This window comes from Somniosus microcephalus, chromosome 4 (genome assembly GCF_052327205.1).
Source record: "Somniosus microcephalus isolate GS21.2 chromosome 4, FLI_Smic_1.0, whole genome shotgun sequence".
In the NCBI taxonomy this organism is placed as follows: domain Eukaryota; kingdom Metazoa; phylum Chordata; class Chondrichthyes; order Squaliformes; family Somniosidae; genus Somniosus; species Somniosus microcephalus.
The window spans coordinates 14,293,968-14,306,288 of NC_140990.1; the positions used below are offsets into that span (position 1 = coordinate 14,293,968).

The 12,321-nt window shown below is 52.1% G+C and overlaps 1 protein-coding gene across 3 annotated transcripts in view; it reads left to right on the forward strand.

Annotated features, from left to right (window-relative positions):
• The window catches only part of LOC147118328 (AP-1 complex subunit gamma-1-like), a 181,260-nt gene that overhangs the window by 10,727 nt on the left and 158,212 nt on the right, over positions 1-12,321 (forward strand). The gene's annotated exons all lie outside the window — the stretch shown is intronic.

The window sequence follows — 12,321 nt, forward strand, 5'->3', positions numbered from 1 at the left end:
GGGTTAGATACAGGGTAAAGCATCCTCTACACAGCCCCCGTGAAACACTCCCAGGGCAGGTACAGTAAAGGTTACATACAGAGTAAAGCTCCCTCTACACAGTCCCATCAAACACTCCCAGGGCAGGTACAGCAAGGGGTTAGATACAGAGTAAATCTCCCTCTACACTGTCCCATCAAACACGCCCAGGGCAGGTACAGCACGGGTTAGTTACAGAGTAAATCTCCCTCTACACTGTCCCATCAAACGCTCCCCGGGCAGGTACAGCATGGGTTAGATACAGAGTAAAGCTCCCTCTACACTGTCCCATCAAACAGTCCCAGGGCAGGTACAGCATGGGTTAGATACAGAGTAAAGCTCCCTCTACACTGTCCCATCAAACACTCCCAGGGCAGGTACAGCATGGGTTAGGTGCAGAGTAAAGCTCCCTCTACACTGTCCCATCAAACACTCCCAGGGCAGGGACAGCACGGGTTAGATACAGAGTAAAGCTCCCTCTACACTGTCCCATCAAACACTCTCAGGGCAGGTACAGCACGGGTTAGATACAGAGTAAAGCTCCCTCTACACTGTCCCATCAAACACTCCCAGGGCAGGGACAGCACGGGTTAGATACAGAGTAAAGCTCCCTCCATCCTGTCCCATCAAACACTCCCGGGGCAGGTACAGCACGGGTTAGATACAGAGTAAAGCTCCCTCTACACTGTCCCATCAAACACTCCCAGGGCAGTTACAGCACGGGTTAGGTACAGAGTAAAGCTTCCTTTACACTGTCCCATCAAATACTCCCCGGGCAGGTACTGACCGGGTTAGATACAGAGTAAAGCTCCCTCTGCACTGACCCATCAAACAGTACCAGGGCAGGAACAGCATGGGTTATATACAGAGTAAAGCTGCCTCTACACTGTCCCATCAAACACTCCCAGGACACGTAGAGCATGGGTTAGATACAGAGTAAAGCTCCCTCTACACTGACCCATCAAACACTCCCAGGGCAGGTACAGCACGGGTTAGATACAGAGTAAAGCTCCCTCTACACTGACCCATCAAACACTCCCAGGGCAGGTACAGCACGTGTTAGATACAGAGTAAAGCACCCTCTGCACTGTCCCATCAAGCACTCCCAGGGCAGGTACAGCACGGGTTAGATACAGAGTAAAGCTCCCTCTACACTGTCCCATCAAACACTCCCACGGCAGGTACAGAACAGGTTAGATACAGAGTAAACCTCTCTCTACACTGTCCCATCAAACATTCCCAGGGCAGGTACAGCACGGGTTAGATACAGAGTGAAGCTAACTCTACACTGTCCCATCAAACACTCCCAGGGCAGGTACAACACGGGTTAGATACAGAGTGAAGCTAACTCTACACTGTCCCATCAAACACTCCCAGGGCAGGTACAGCATGGGTTAGCTACAGAGTAAAGCTCCCTCTACACTGTCCCATCAAACACTCCCAGGGCAGGTACAGCAGGTGTTGGAAACAGAGTAAAGCTCCCTCTACACTTTCCCATCAAACACTCCCAGGGCAGGTACAGCACGGGTTAGATACAGAGTAAAGCTCCCTCCACACGGTCCCATCAAACACTCCCAGGGCAGGTACAGCAAAGGGCTAGATACAGAGTAAAGCTCCCTCTGCACTGTCCCATCAAACACTCCCCGGGCAGGTACAGCACGGGTTAGATATAAAGTAAAGCTCCCTCTACACTGTCCCTGTGAAACACTCCCAGGGCAGCTACAGCACGGGTTAGATACAGAGTAAAGCTCCCGCTACATTGTCCCCGTGAAACACTCCCAGGGCAACTACAGCACGGGTAAGATACAGAGTAAAGCTCCCTCTGCACTGTCCCCGTGAAACACTCCCAGGGCAGGTACAGCGCGGTTAGATACAGAGTAAAGCTCCCTCTACACTCTCCTCGTAAAACACTCCCAGGGCAGCTACAGCACGGGTTAGATACAGGGTGAAGCTTCCTCTACACTGTCCCCGTCAAACACTCCCAGGGCAGGTACAGTACAGGTTACATACAGAGTAAAGCTCCCTCTACACAGTCCCATCAAACACTCCCAGGGCAGGTACAGCAAGGGGTTAGATACCGAGTAAATCTCCCTCTACACTGTCCCATCAAACACTCCCAGGGCAGGTACAGCACGGGTTAGTTACAGTGTAAATCTCCCTCTACACTGTCCCATCAAACACTCCCCGGGCAGGTACAGCATGGGTTAGATACAGAGTAAAGCTCCCTCTACACTGTCCCATCAAACACTCCCAGGGCAGGTACAGCACGGGTTAGATACAGAGTAAAGCTCCCTCTACACTGTCCCATCAAACACTCCCAGGGCAGGTACAGCATGGGTTAGATACAGAGTAAAGCTCCCTCTACATTGTCCCATCAAACACTCCCAGGGCAGGTACAGCATGGGTTAGGTACAGAGTAAAGCTCCCTCTACACTGTCGCATCAAACACTCCCAGGGCAGGTACAGCACGGGTTAGATACAGAGTAAAGCTCCCTCCATCCTGTCCCATCAAACACTCCCGGGGCAGGTACAGCACGGGTTAGATACAGAGTAAAGCTCCCTCTACACTGTCCCCGTGAAACACTCCCAGGGCAGGTAAAGCACGGGTTAGATACAGAGTAAAGCTCCCTCTACACTGTCCCCGTGAAACACACCCAGGGCAGGTACGGCGCGGGTTAGATACAGAGTAAAGCTGCCTCTACACTTTCCCATCAAACACCCCCAGGGCAGGTACAGCACGGGTTAGATACAGAGTAAAGCTCCCTCTACACTTTCCCATGAAACACTCCCAGGGCAGGTACAGCACGGGTTAGGTACAGAGTAAAGCTTCCTCTACACTGTCCCATCAAATACTCCCCGGGCAGGTACTGACCGGGTTAGATACAGCGTAAAGCTCCCTCTGCACTGACCCATCAAACAGTCCCAGGGCAGGAACAGCATAGGTTAAATACAGAGTAAAGCTGCCTCTACACTGTCCCATCAAACACTCCCAGGGCAGGTACAGCACGGATTAGATACAGAGTAAAGCTCCCACTACACTGACCCATCAAACACTCCCAGGGCAGCTACAGCACGGGTTAGATACAGAGTAAAGCTCCCTGTGCACTGTCCCATCAAACACTCCCAGGGCAGCTACAGCACGCTTTAGATACAGAGTAAAGCTCCCTCTACACTGTCCCATCAAATGCTCCCCGGGCAGGTACAGCACGGGTTAGATACAGAGTAAAGCTCCCTCTGCACTGACCCATCAAACACTCCCAGGGCAGGGACAGCATGGGTTATATACAGAGTAAAGCTGCCTCTACACTGTCCCATCAAACACTCCCAGGGCAGGTACAGCATGGGTTAGATACAGAGTAAAGCTCCCTCTACACTGTCCCCGTGAAACACCCCCAGGGCAGGTACAGCACGGGTTAGATACGGAGTAAAGCTCCCACGACACTGACCCATCAAACACTCCCAGGGCAGGTACTGCATGGGTTAGATACAGAGTAAAGCTGCCTCTACACTGTCTCATCAAACACTCCCAGGGCAGGTAAAGCACGGGTTAGATACAGAGTAAAGCTCCCTCTACACTGTCCCATCAAACACTCTCAGGGCAGGTACAGCACGGGTTAGATACAGAGTAAAGCTCCCTCTACACTGTCCCATCAAACACTCCCAGGGCAGGGACAGCACGGGTTAGATACAGAGTAAAGCTCCCTCCATCCTGTCCCATCAAACACTCCCGGGGCAGGTACAGCATGGGTTAGATACAGAGTAAAGCTCCCTCTACACTGTCCCCGTGAAACACTCCCAGGGCAGGTAAAGCACGGGTTAGGTACAGAGAAAAGCTCCCTCTACGCTGTCCCATCAAACACTCCCAGGGCAGGTACAGCACGGGTTAGATACAGAGTAAAGCTCCCTCTACACTGTCCCATCAAACACTCCCAGGGCAGGTACAGCACGGGTTAGGTACAGAGTAAAGCTTCCTTTACACTGTCCCATCAAATACTCCCCGGGCAGGTACTGACCGGGTTAGATACAGAGTAAAGCTCCCTCTGCACTGACCCATCAAACAGTACCAGGGCAGGAACAGCATGGGTTATATACAGAGTAAAGCTGCCTCTACACTGTCCCATCAAACACTCCCAGGACACGTAGAGCATGGGTTAGATACAGAGTAAAGCTCCCTCTACACTGACCCATCAAACACTCCCAGGGCAGGTACAGCACGGGTTAGATACAGAGTAAAGCTCCCTCTACACTGACCCATCAAACACTCCCAGGGCAGGTACAGCACGTGTTAGATACAGAGTAAAGCACCCTCTGCACTGTCCCATCAAGCACTCCCAGGGCAGGTACAGCACGGGTTAGATACAGAGTAAAGCTCCCTCTACACTGTCCCATCAAACACTCCCACGGCAGGTACAGAACAGGTTAGATACAGAGTAAACCTCTCTCTACACTGTCCCATCAAACATTCCCAGGGCAGGTACAGCACAGGTTAGATACAGAGTGAAGCTAACTCTACACTGTCCCATCAAACACTCCCAGGGCAGGTACAACATGGGTTAGATACAGAGTGAAGCTAACTCTACACTGTCCCATCAAACACTCCCAGGGCAGGTACAGCATGGGTTAGCTACAGAGTAAAGCTCCCTCTACACTGTCCCATCAAACACTCCCAGGGCAGGTACAGCAGGTGTTGGAAACAGAGTAAAGCTCCCTCTACACTTTCCCATCAAACACTCCCAGGGCAGGTACAGCACGGGTTAGATACAGAGTAAAGCTCCCTCCACACGGTCCCATCAAACACTCCCAGGGCAGGTACAGCAAAGGGCTAGATACAGAGTAAAGCTCCCTCTGCACTGTCCCATCAAACACTCCCCGGGCAGGTACAGCACGGGTTAGATATAAAGTAAAGCTCCCTCTACACTGTCCCTGTGAAACACTCCCAGGGCAGCTACAGCACGGGTTAGATACAGAGTAAAGCTCCCGCTACATTGTCCCCGTGAAACACTCCCAGGGCAACTACAGCACGGGTAAGATACAGAGTAAAGCTCCCTCTGCACTGTCCCCGTGAAACACTCCCAGGGCAGGTACAGCGCGGTTAGATACAGAGTAAAGCTCCCTCTACACTCTCCTCGTAAAACACTCCCAGGGCAGCTACAGCACGGGTTAGATACAGGGTGAAGCTTCCTCTACACTGTCCCCGTCAAACACTCCCAGGGCAGGTACAGTACAGGTTACATACAGAGTAAAGCTCCCTCTACACAGTCCCATCAAACACTCCCAGGGCAGGTACAGCAAGGGGTTAGATACCGAGTAAATCTCCCTCTACACTGTCCCATCAAACACTCCCAGGGCAGGTACAGCACGGGTTAGTTACAGTGTAAATCTCCCTCTACACTGTCCCATCAAACACTCCCCGGGCAGGTACAGCATGGGTTAGATACAGAGTAAAGCTCCCTCTACACTGTCCCATCAAACACTCCCAGGGCAGGTACAGCACGGGTTAGATACAGAGTAAAGCTCCCTCTACACTGTCCCATCAAACACTCCCAGGGCAGGTACAGCATGGGTTAGATACAGAGTAAAGCTCCCTCTACATTGTCCCATCAAACACTCCCAGGGCAGGTACAGCATGGGTTAGGTACAGAGTAAAGCTCCCTCTACACTGTCGCATCAAACACTCCCAGGGCAGGTACAGCACGGGTTAGATACAGAGTAAAGCTCCCTCCATCCTGTCCCATCAAACACTCCCGGGGCAGGTACAGCACGGGTTAGATACAGAGTAAAGCTCCCTCTACACTGTCCCCGTGAAACACTCCCAGGGCAGGTAAAGCACGGGTTAGATACAGAGTAAAGCTCCCTCTACACTGTCCCCGTGAAACACACCCAGGGCAGGTACGGCGCGGGTTAGATACAGAGTAAAGCTGCCTCTACACTTTCCCATCAAACACCCCCAGGGCAGGTACAGCACGGGTTAGATACAGAGTAAAGCTCCCTCTACACTTTCCCATGAAACACTCCCAGGGCAGGTACAGCACGGGTTAGGTACAGAGTAAAGCTTCCTCTACACTGTCCCATCAAATACTCCCCGGGCAGGTACTGACCGGGTTAGATACAGCGTAAAGCTCCCTCTGCACTGACCCATCAAACAGTCCCAGGGCAGGAACAGCATAGGTTATATACAGAGTAAAGCTGCCTCTACACTGTCCCATCAAACACTCCCAGGGCAGGTATAGCACGGGTTAGATACAGAGTAAAGCTCCCACTACACTGACCCATCAAACACTCCCAGGGCAGCTACAGCACGGGTTAGATACAGAGTAAAGCTCCCTGTGCACTGTCCCATCAAACACTCCCAGGGCAGCTACAGCACGCTTTAGATACAGAGTAAAGCTCCCTCTACACTGTCCCATCAAATGCTCCCCGCGCAGGTACAGCACGGGTTAGATACAGAGTAAAGCTCCCTCTGCACTGACCCATCAAACACTCCCAGGGCAGGGACAGCATGGGTTATATACAGAGTAAAGCTGCCTCTACACTGTCCCATCAAACACTCCCAGGGCAGGTACAGCATGGGTTAGATACAGAGTAAAGCTCCCTCTACACTGTCCCCGTGAAACACCCCCAGGGCAGGTACAGCACGGGTTAGATACGGTGTAAAGCTCCCACGACACTGACCCATCAAACACTCCCAGGGCAGGTACTGCATGGGTTAGATACAGAGTAAAGCTGCCTCTACACTGTCTCATCAAACACTCCCAGGGCAGGTAAAGCACGGGTTAGATACAGAGTAAAGCTGCTTCTACACTGTCCCATCAAACACTCCCAGGGCAGGTACAGCACGAGTTAGGTACAGAGTAAAGCTCCCTCTACACTGTCCCATCAAACACTCCCAGGGCAAGTACAGCACGGGTTAGATACAGAGTAAAGCTCCCTCTACACTGTCCCCGTGAAACACACCCAGGGCAGGTACAGCGCGGGTTAGATACAGAGTAAAGCTCCCTCTACACTTTCCCATCAAACACCCCCAGGGCAGGTACAGCACGGATTAGATACAGAGTAAAGCTCCCACTACAGTGACCCATCAAACACTCCCAGGGCAGGTACAGCACGGGTTAGATACAGAGTAAAGCTCCCTCTACACTGTCCCATCAAACACTCCCAGGGCACGTACAGCACGGGTTAGATGCAGAGTAAAGCTCCCTCCATCCTGTCCCATCAAACACTTCGAGGGCAGGTACAGCACGGGTTAGATACAGAGTAGAGCTCCCTCTACACTGTCCCATCAAACACTCCCAGGGCAGGTACAGCACGGGTTAGATATAGAGTAAAGCTCCCTCTGCACTGTCCCATCAAACACTCCCAGGGCAGGTGCAGCACAGGTTAGGTACAGAGTAAAGCTCCCTCTACACTGTCCCTTCAAACACTCCCAGGGCAGGTACAGCACGGGTTAGATACAGAGTAAAGCTCCCTCTGCACTGTCCCATCATACATTACCAGGGTAGGTACAGCACGGGTTAGATACAGAGTAAAGCTCCCTCTACACTGTCCCATCAAACACTCCCAGGATACGTACAGCATGGGTTAGATACAGAGTAAAGCTCCCTCTGCACTGTCCCATCAAACACTCCCAGGGCAGGTACAGCACGGGTTAGATACAGAGTAAAGCTCCCTCTACACTGGCCCATCAAACACACCCAGGGCAGGTACAGCACGGGTTAGATACAGAGTAAAGCTCCCTCTACACTGTCCCATCAAACACTCCCAGGGCAGGTACAGCACGGGTTAGATACAGAGTAAAGCTCCCTCTACACTGTCCCATCAAACACTCCCAGGATACGTACAGCATGGGTTAGATACAGAGTAAAGCTCCCTCTACACTGTCCCATCAAACACTCCCAGGGCAGGTACAGCACGGGTTAGATACAGAGTAAAGCTCCCTCTACACTGGCCCATCAAACACACCCAGGGCAGGTACAGCACGGGTTAGATACAGAGTAAAGCTCCCTCTGCACTGACCCATCAAACAGTACCAGGGCAGGAACAGCATGGGTTATATACAGAGTAAAGCTGCCTCTACACTGTCCCATCAAACACTCCCAGGACACGTAGAGCATGGGTTAGATACAGAGTAAAGCTCCCTCTACACTGACCCATCAAACACTCCCAGGGCAGGTACAGCACGGGTTAGATACAGAGTAAAGCTCCCTCTACACTGACCCATCAAACACTCCCAGGGCAGGTACAGCACGTGTTAGATACAGAGTAAAGCACCCTCTGCACTGTCCCATCAAGCACTCCCAGGGCAGGTACAGCACGGGTTAGATACAGAGTAAAGCTCCCTCTACACTGTCCCATCAAACACTCCCACGGCAGGTACAGAACAGGTTAGATACAGAGTAAACCTCTCTCTACACTGTCCCATCAAACATTCCCAGGGCAGGTACAGCACGGGTTAGATACAGAGTGAAGCTAACTCTACACTGTCCCATCAAACACTCCCAGGGCAGGTACAACACGGGTTAGATACAGAGTGAAGCTAACTCTACACTGTCCCATCAAACACTCCCAGGGCAGGTACAGCATGGGTTAGCTACAGAGTAAAGCTCCCTCTACACTGTCCCATCAAACACTCCCAGGGCAGGTACAGCAGGTGTTGGAAACAGAGTAAAGCTCCCTCTACACTTTCCCATCAAACACTCCCAGGGCAGGTACAGCACGGGTTAGATACAGAGTAAAGCTCCCTCCACACGGTCCCATCAAACACTCCCAGGGCAGGTACAGCAAAGGGCTAGATACAGAGTAAAGCTCCCTCTGCACTGTCCCATCAAACACTCCCCGGGCAGGTACAGCACGGGTTAGATATAAAGTAAAGCTCCCTCTACACTGTCCCTGTGAAACACTCCCAGGGCAGCTACAGCACGGGTTAGATACAGAGTAAAGCTCCCGCTACATTGTCCCCGTGAAACACTCCCAGGGCAACTACAGCACGGGTAAGATACAGAGTAAAGCTCCCTCTGCACTGTCCCCGTGAAACACTCCCAGGGCAGGTACAGCGCGGTTAGATACAGAGTAAAGCTCCCTCTACACTCTCCTCGTAAAACACTCCCAGGGCAGCTACAGCACGGGTTAGATACAGGGTGAAGCTTCCTCTACACTGTCCCCGTCAAACACTCCCAGGGCAGGTACAGTACAGGTTACATACAGAGTAAAGCTCCCTCTACACAGTCCCATCAAACACTCCCAGGGCAGGTACAGCAAGGGGTTAGATACCGAGTAAATCTCCCTCTACACTGTCCCATCAAACACTCCCAGGGCAGGTACAGCACGGGTTAGTTACAGTGTAAATCTCCCTCTACACTGTCCCATCAAACACTCCCCGGGCAGGTACAGCATGGGTTAGATACAGAGTAAAGCTCCCTCTACACTGTCCCATCAAACACTCCCAGGGCAGGTACAGCACGGGTTAGATACAGAGTAAAGCTCCCTCTACATTGTCCCATCAAACACTCCCAGGGCAGGTACAGCATGGGTTAGATACAGAGTAAAGCTCCCTCTACATTGTCCCATCAAACACTCCCAGGGCAGGTACAGCATGGGTTAGGTACAGAGTAAAGCTCCCTCTACACTGTCGCATCAAACACTCCCAGGGCAGGTACAGCACGGGTTAGATACAGAGTAAAGCTCCCTCCATCCTGTCCCATCAAACACTCCCGGGGCAGGTACAGCACGGGTTAGATACAGAGTAAAGCTCCCTCTACACTGTCCCCGTGAAACACTCCCAGGGCAGGTAAAGCACGGGTTAGATACAGAGTAAAGCTCCCTCTACACTGTCCCCGTGAAACACACCCAGGGCAGGTACGGCGCGGGTTAGATACAGAGTAAAGCTGCCTCTACACTTTCCCATCAAACACCCCCAGGGCAGGTACAGCACGGGTTAGATACAGAGTAAAGCTCCCTCTACACTTTCCCATGAAACACTCCCAGGGCAGGTACAGCACGGGTTAGGTACAGAGTAAAGCTTCCTCTACACTGTCCCATCAAATACTCCCCGGGCAGGTACTGACCGGGTTAGATACAGCGTAAAGCTCCCTCTGCACTGACCCATCAAACAGTCCCAGGGCAGGAACAGCATAGGTTATATACAGAGTAAAGCTGCCTCTACACTGTCCCATCAAACACTCCCAGGGCAGGTACAGCACGGGTTAGATACAGAGTAAAGCTCCCACTACACTGACCCATCAAACACTCCCAGGGCAGCTACAGCACGGGTTAGATACAGAGTAAAGCTCCCTGTGCACTGTCCCATCAAACACTCCCAGGGCAGCTACAGCACGCTTTAGATACAGAGTAAAGCTCCCTCTACACTGTCCCATCAAATGCTCCCCGCGCAGGTACAGCACGGGTTAGATACAGAGTAAAGCTCCCTCTGCACTGACCCATCAAACACTCCAAGGGCAGGGACAGCATGGGTTATATACAGAGTAAAGCTGCCTCTACACTGTCCCATCAAACACTCCCAGGGCAGGTACAGCATGGGTTAGATACAGAGTAAAGCTCCCTCTACACTGTCCCCGTGAAACACCCCCAGGGCAGGTACAGCACGGGTTAGATACGGAGTAAAGCTCCCACGACACTGACCCATCAAACACTCCCAGGGCAGGTACTGCATGGGTTAGATACAGAGTAAAGCTGCCTCTACACTGTCTCATCAAACACTCCCAGGGCAGGTAAAGCACGGGTTAGATACAGAGTAAAGCTGCTTCTACACTGTCCCATCAAACACTCCCAGGGCAGGTACAGCACGAGTTAGGTACAGAGTAAAGCTCCCTCTACACTGTCCCATCAAACACTCCCAGGGCAAGTACAGCACGGGTTAGATACAGAGTAAAGCTCCCTCTACACTGTCCCCGTGAAACACACCCAGGGCAGGTACAGCGCGGGTTAGATACAGAGTAAAGCTCCCTCTACACTTTCCCATCAAACACCCCCAGGGCAGGTACAGCACGGATTAGATACAGAGTAAAGCTCCCACTACAGTGACCCATCAAACACTCCCAGGGCAGGTACAGCACGGGTTAGATACAGAGTAAAGCTCCCTCTACACTGTCCCATCAAACACTCCCAGGGCACGTACAGCACGGGTTAGATGCAGAGTAAAGCTCCCTCCATCCTGTCCCATCAAACACTTCGAGGGCAGGTACAGCACGGGTTAGATACAGAGTAGAGCTCCCTCTACACTGTCCCATCAAACACTCCCAGGGCAGGTACAGCACGGGTTAGATATAGAGTAAAGCTCCCTCTGCACTGTCCCATCAAACACTCCCAGGGCAGGTGCAGCACAGGTTAGGTACAGAGTAAAGCTCCCTCTACACTGTCCCTTCAAACACTCCCAGGGCAGGTACAGCACGGGTTAGATACAGAGTAAAGCTCCCTCTGCACTGTCCCATCATACATTACCAGGGTAGGTACAGCACGGGTTAGATACAGAGTAAAGCTCCCTCTACACTGTCCCATCAAACACTCCCAGGATACGTACAGCATGGGTTAGATACAGAGTAAAGCTCCCTCTGCACTGTCCCATCAAACACTCCCAGGGCAGGTACAGCACGGGTTAGATACAGAGTAAAGCTCCCTCTACACTGGCCCATCAAACACACCCAGGGCAGGTACAGCACGGGTTAGATACAGAGTAAAGCTCCCTCTACACTGTCCCATCAAACACTCCCAGGGCAGGTACAGCACGGGTTAGATACAGAGTAAAGCTCCCTCTACACTGTCCCATCAAACACTCCCAGGATACGTACAGCATGGGTTAGATACAGAGTAAAGCTCCCTATACACTGTCCCATCAAACACTCCCAGGGCAGGTACAGCACGGGTTAGATACAGAGTAAAGCTCCCTCTACACTGGCCCATCAAACACACCCAGGGCAGGTACAGCACGGGTTAGATACAGAGTAAAGCTCCCTCTACACTGTCCCATCAAACCCTCCCAGGGCAGGTACAGCACAGGTTAGATACAGAGTATAGCTCCCTCTACACTGGCCCATCAAACACACCCAGGGCAGGTACAGCACGGGTTAGAGACAGAGTAAAGCTCCCTCTACACGGTCCCATCAAACACTCCCAGGGCAGGTACAGCACGGGTTAGATACAGAGTAAAGCTTCCTCTACACTGTCCCATCAAACACACCCAGGATAGGTGCAGCACGGGTTAGATACAGAGTAAAGCTCCCTCCACTCTGTCCCATCAAACATTCCCAGGGCAGGTACAGCGCGGATTAGTTACAGAGTAAAGCTCCCTCT